This window comes from Gossypium hirsutum, chromosome A11 (assembly GCF_007990345.1).
Source record: "Gossypium hirsutum isolate 1008001.06 chromosome A11, Gossypium_hirsutum_v2.1, whole genome shotgun sequence".
NCBI lineage: Eukaryota > Viridiplantae > Streptophyta > Magnoliopsida > Malvales > Malvaceae > Gossypium > Gossypium hirsutum.
This window is the reverse complement of record NC_053434.1, coordinates 84,342,492-84,348,555: the sequence shown is the minus strand read 5'-3', so window position 1 is coordinate 84,348,555 and position 6,064 is coordinate 84,342,492. Positions and strand designations below refer to the sequence as shown.

The following is a 6,064-nucleotide window of genomic DNA, read 5'->3' as shown; positions in this document are numbered from 1 at the left end:
TTCAACTTCACATGCGACGCCTCATCCAACTTTCACTTATTTGTTAAAAGCTCCCTTAAGAATTTGGTTGCATTTGGCATCTACGAAAGAGCTTCAATAAACGATAAGTTAATATGTAAATTTTTTAATAATTTAAGGAATTTAACGAATTATTCTTTGTGCGGTCTTTCCTTGTCGAGTTTGGGTATGACACACGAGGTTTGTATTCTTTACTTACCGGTTTTTGGTCATTGTGGTCCACCTCACCCTTACCTTTACTTACCACAGTTTCTTGCCTCAGTTCTGGTTCTGGTGCCACTAACCCTTCCTCATCTTGAATGGTAATTGCATTGATTTGCTCCCTTAGGTTAGATTCCGCGTTACTCGGCAAACTACCTTGTGGTCATTCATATATCAGTTTGGCGAGTTGGCCTATCTGAGTTTCGAGCCCTTGGATTGACGCTTGTTGATTCTTAAGGGCTGTCTCAGTATTCTGGAAATGAGTTTCTGACACCGAGATGAATTTTGTCAACATCTCCTCAAGGTTCGGCTTCTTTTCCTACTGGTAAGATGGTTGTTGAAAACCTGGAGGATGTTGTGGCCTTTGATTTCCTTGACCACCCCACTAGAAATTGGGATGGTTCCTCCAACCTGCATTATAAGTGTTACTATACGGGTTATTTTGTGGTCTAGAGTTATTGTTACCCATTTATTGGACTTGTTTCTCCTCGATGCTAAGGTTGAAAGGTTGATATTCTATGTATGCTCGTCCTCTATTCGAATCGCACCTCATCACTGGATGTACCTGAGTAGAACCACACAAACCGTCAATCATTCTATTTAAGAGTTCTACTTGGTTAGATAGCATAGTAACTGAGTCCAGGTTGAAAACACTAGCTGCTTTCGTCGACTTTGTCCTCATAACTTGCCACTGATAGTTATTCAGTGACATCTCCTCAATAAATTCGTAAGCCACCTCAGGTGTCTTATTATTGATAGTTCCATCAGCGGCTGCGTCAATCATCTACTGAGTCTGTAATATCCCGAATTAGGGCCTAATCGGAATAGTGGTTTCGTGACCACAAATCTGAGATAGAAATAATTATTTTATAATTATTTTGAGGTTTATGATATGATTGCATGATTGTGTGAAAATTTCATGATGAAATTCTATGCCTAAAGTGCTTAAATTGAAAGTAAGGACTAAATAGAATAAGTTGCAAAACTTGCATTCTAGAAGTTTTTAGTATGAAATTGTTTTGGATATTAATGAGGAGGTCTTAAATAGCAATTTGACCAATTTTAAGTTCATGGACAAAATTAGGACATGGAAGGAATTTTTGGAAAGTTTAGTAGTAAGGGTATTTTGGTCATTTAGTTATTAAAATGAATTAAAAACAAAATTAAAAGCCAATTTTTGTCCATCTTCTTCATTAGGCCGAAATTTCAAGGGTTCTCCATAGCTAGGGTTTGTTTCAAGCTTCCAAGCTCCATAGTAAGTGATTCCAAGCCCCGTTTTTAATGATTTTTACTTTTTTGAGATCCCGGTAGCTCGATTAAGCTTATGCTAACAATAATTCAACTTAGGGTTCATATTTGGAAAAATACCCATAGGTGAAATTTGTGTATTTTGATGTTTTATGATAGAATATGGGGTTTTAAATTATGTTAGACAACTTGTGCTACTCGGTTTTGAGTGAAAACGAGTAAATGGGCTTAATCGGTAAAAATATCTAATAGTCATAAGTACATGTTAGAGTGAGAATTTGATGTTGCCATAGAAGAGAAAAGTGATCAGCATGTTTTAAAACATAAGAATAAGGAATAAAGTTTAATCCCGAGCCTAGGGGCAAAAATGTAAATATGCAAAAGTTTAGGGGTAAAATTGTAATTTTGCCAAAATTTGAGTTAAGGATTAATTTGATAATGTGAGTATTAAATAAGCTAAATGTGTTATTTTAGATCAAGAAAGACGTGGAATCGACCTCAATCGAGGAAAAGAAAAGATTGTGGACTAAATTGCAAAATCTTTATATTTTGGTACCAAGGTAAGTTCATGTGTAAATAATGTAGCATAATGGTTATTTTTAAGTTATTGATGTTAATTATATGTTATGCTAAATTTTATTATGAAATGTATGCTTTGTGGTTAATTTCAAATAATATGTAAATTATGTGAACTACTTGTTAAATATAATTGTTACCGAGTATTGATTTCGGCATTCTACGGAAGACGGCAAGGATGTGTTCGAGGAAAAAGCCCGTTTGAACCTTAGGAATAGATTAGGATACAAGTGACATGTCACTAGGATGGTTGAGCATCCGAACTCGTTGAGTTGAGTCCGAGTTCACTTATGGATGCGAATGTCCGAACTCGTTGAGTTGAGTCCGAGTTCGTGAGATGTAACTAGGCATCCGAACTCGTTGAGTTGAGTCCGAGTTCACTTATGGATGCGAACGCCCGAGCTCGTTGAGTTGAGTTCGAGTTCGCTTATGGGCGGGTTACATGATTGCTTGATTGAATATGTGGCACTTATATGCAAATTATCCATGTATCCGAATTATATTCCGATGTGTTCAACGGGTAAAGTTCTACTCAATGGAGGAATATTCGAGATGTAAAGAGAAGTATTGGTGAGTGATGTGAAATGGATATTTTGGACAGGTATGTATTTAACCCTCGGGTTGAGTATTGATACAACCACTATAAGGTAATAAGATGATGAAAAATGATCAGAAATGTGATATGTGTTTTAGTGATGTATGCTAATGTTGATTGGTATAACTGTTTGTTATGTTACTTATTATTTGCATATGAACTTACTAATCATTTATGCTTACTCCCTCCTTCTTACTCATTGTAGTTTTGGACAAGCCAGCTCAGGAGTCGGGATAGGTCGAAGGCTCAGTCACACTATCTGGAAGACTTTTGGTAAATGGCTTGTAAATTTAAGTATGGCATGTATAGCAATATACCTATTTTGTGTAAATGATCTTATGGTATGGTTGTGGAATGGTTGAGGAAATGCTTGATAATGATAAATTATGAAAATGGTTAGTGTAGATTATGTTTGATGTTAAGGAAAACTATTAAGATACTTAGTGCATAAAAACTCATAAAAAGGATGAAATTTGCCATAAACAGAATACTGCAGCTACACTGACGTGAGTTTGAAAATTTATTAAAAATCATAGCAATTGAATTTGGTGATGTAATACATATCAAATTGAAGCTTATTATTTCTAGTTTCACATGAAACAAATGAAACAGGTAAAGGAATTATATGTTAGAAGATATTTGAATTTTAGTGAAATAGGGTCATAGCAGTTTTTGAATCCCCTGTTCCAACTTTGGAAATTCATTATAAATTATAAAGATATAATTAGGTGGTATATTTTATATCCTCAGAATAATTATTTAGTCTAGTTTTAGTAGAAACAAATCTCATAGTCATATGAATTTTGTACAGAGAGAAATGTGGTTCGTAGTAAACAGAGGTCAGACCAGTCGAGTCCTGAAACAGGGGTAACTTTAACTAATAAACTGTACTAATTGGCCCAACCAAAAATTCTATAAAAAATTTAGTAGATAGGTATATGAGTATAGATTCAGGAAAAATTTACGGATCTTGATTTCGAGTTTTGTAACTCGAGATATGATTTTTCTTGTGACTGTGATGCAAGTAGCTTAAAAGCTGTGAATGTAGAAACAATAATCCAAAGTTCTAAAAATGTTAAACTAAGCTTAGTAACACCTCATACTCGACTCCGGCGATGGTCTCGGGCGTGGGGCCGTTACAGAGTCAAAGGATCTAGGCCATTGTGAAACGTTTGAACCTGTAGCCAGAGTGGTAACCCATGGTGAGGGCATCTTAGTAAAAGATCCTTATATCTCTTCCATGAATCGTAGAGTGTTTCTAAATCCATCTGCAAAAAAGAGGAGATATCATTACGTAATTTAGCTGTTTTAGCCGGCGGAAAATATTTTAATAAAAACTTTTCGATCATTTGTTCCCAAGTAGTGATTGATTCTTGTGGCAACGAGTTCAACTACGAAAAGGGAAACAACTGAAGGCGAATGGCGTCATCAGAAATGCCATTAATTTTAAAAGTGTCGCAAAATTCTAAGAAATTCGCCAAGTGAGCGTTGGGATCTTTGTCCTGCAAACCATCAAACTGAACAAACTGTTGGATAATTTGAATGGTGTTAGGTTTCAGTTCAAAATTATTTGCAGCAACAACAGGCCTAACTATGCTTGATTTAGCTCCTGTTAAAAAAGGTTTAACATAATCATACATAGTACGTGGAGCAGGATTCTGATTAGCAACAACCGCAGGAGGTAGTGAATTTTCCTGGTTTTCAGCCATCTCATCGGTTGTGGTTGAAGTATTGCCATATTGCTCTTCCTTTGTGTATCGTAAGCTTCACCTTATTTCTCTTCGGTTTCTACGAACTGTGCGGTCGATCTAACCGTCAAAAACTAGTGGTCCTGACGGGTTTTTTCTGGTCATGAACTAGAAAAACCTGTCAAAAAAATAAATGAAGAAAAGAAAATTTAAAAAAATAAAAATAAAAATTTTTGAACTGCAAAATAAAATGGCTAAAGTAATAAAAATCGATTGTTCCTAATATCCTAGTTCCCCGGCAATGGCGCCAAAAACTTGATATGTGATATTCGCAACAGGTTTTAAAGATTTATGAATGAATCGATCTTGAGACTAACTTATTATCACGATTAAGGCAAGTGTACCTATCGAATAGTAGTAAAGTTCAGCAAGACCGGATTTTTCGAACCCAAAGGAACCACGAGTACTCGTATTTACTTCCTTTTTATTATCTAGCCTAAAAGTTAAGAGGTTTGGTTATCTAAACTAAGAAAGAAAATTTGGGAAAATACTTTTGGGAAAATTCGATTGATTAAGACAATACCTAAGGAAAAATCTACCTAGACTTCACTTGTTATTTAACTCTAAATCAGACGATTTTTTCATTTGACTTGATCCGTAGAAATCCCTAAGTTATATTATTATCTCTCTCAAGACTAATAACGTCTAACCCTAGGTTGAATAATTGAAATCTCTTTCTAATTAACACCCTAGAATTGCAGTAACTCGATCTATGGATTTCCTTATTAGGTTTCACCCTAATCCGACAAAATCTTGTCACCCTATCTTTAGGTGCACAATAAACTCCGCTTAATTATGACAATTTTACTCTTAGACAAGGTCTATTCCTCCTCTGAATAAGAGCATTAACTTGAATCAATATCCTGGAATATTAAAACAAGAATTAAGAACTCATAATTAAGAACAAGTCAAATACTTATCATACAATTCAGATAATAATAACAAGATCTGTCTTAGGTTTCATTCCCCTTAGGTATTTAGGGGGTTTAGTTCATACTTATGAAAGAAAACATCTCAAAACTATAAAGATAACAAAACATAAGAAAACCCAAAAACTCCTGAACTTGAAAGGAGATCTTCAGTCTTGATGATGAATCCGGCTTCTGAGATGGATCAATCGGCTTTCCTTGAGTAATTCCTTGCTTCCTACTCCGCGTCCTCTTTCTAAGTGACTCCTCAGGTGTTTAAATAGGATTTAGAATGCCTAAGAGCCCCCAAATTGGCCTTTTCTGAATAGGGTTATACTTGGGCTCGGCAGGGGCATGCCCGTGTGACACGCCCGTGTGCGATTACTCTAGCCCGTGGTCAAGGCTATTGAACAGGCACGGGCGTGTAGTCTACCCGTGTAAGTAGTGCTTCGATCCTACCAAAGGGACACAGCCATGTAACACGCTCGTGTGAGAAAGTCCAGGCCGTTTTGATTTCTCACGTGGGTCCATTTTCTCCGTTTTCGGCCCATTTCTCACTCTTTTTACTCTCCTATGCTCACCTAAGTATAAAACATGAAATTAAAGGATTAAGAGTATTGAATTCACCAAATATAAGGAGAAATCATCCATAAATGTGCTAAGCATGGGATAAAAATATGTATAATTTATGGTTTATCAAATACCCCCATACTTAAGCATTTGCTTGTCCTCAAGCAAAATCCTCAACTCACAATCAAAATAAATTCTTC

At 35.8% G+C, this 6,064-nt stretch overlaps 1 non-coding gene across 1 annotated transcript; it reads left to right on the top strand.

Moving 5' to 3' along the window:
- The first annotated feature begins 3,832 nt into the window (after positions 1–3,832).
- On the top strand, positions 3,833–3,939 carry LOC121210152 (small nucleolar RNA R71). The gene has a single exon (XR_005905280.1). It is a non-coding gene; the product is annotated as a small nucleolar RNA R71 (small nucleolar RNA).
- Positions 3,940–6,064: the final 2,125 nt, after the last annotated feature.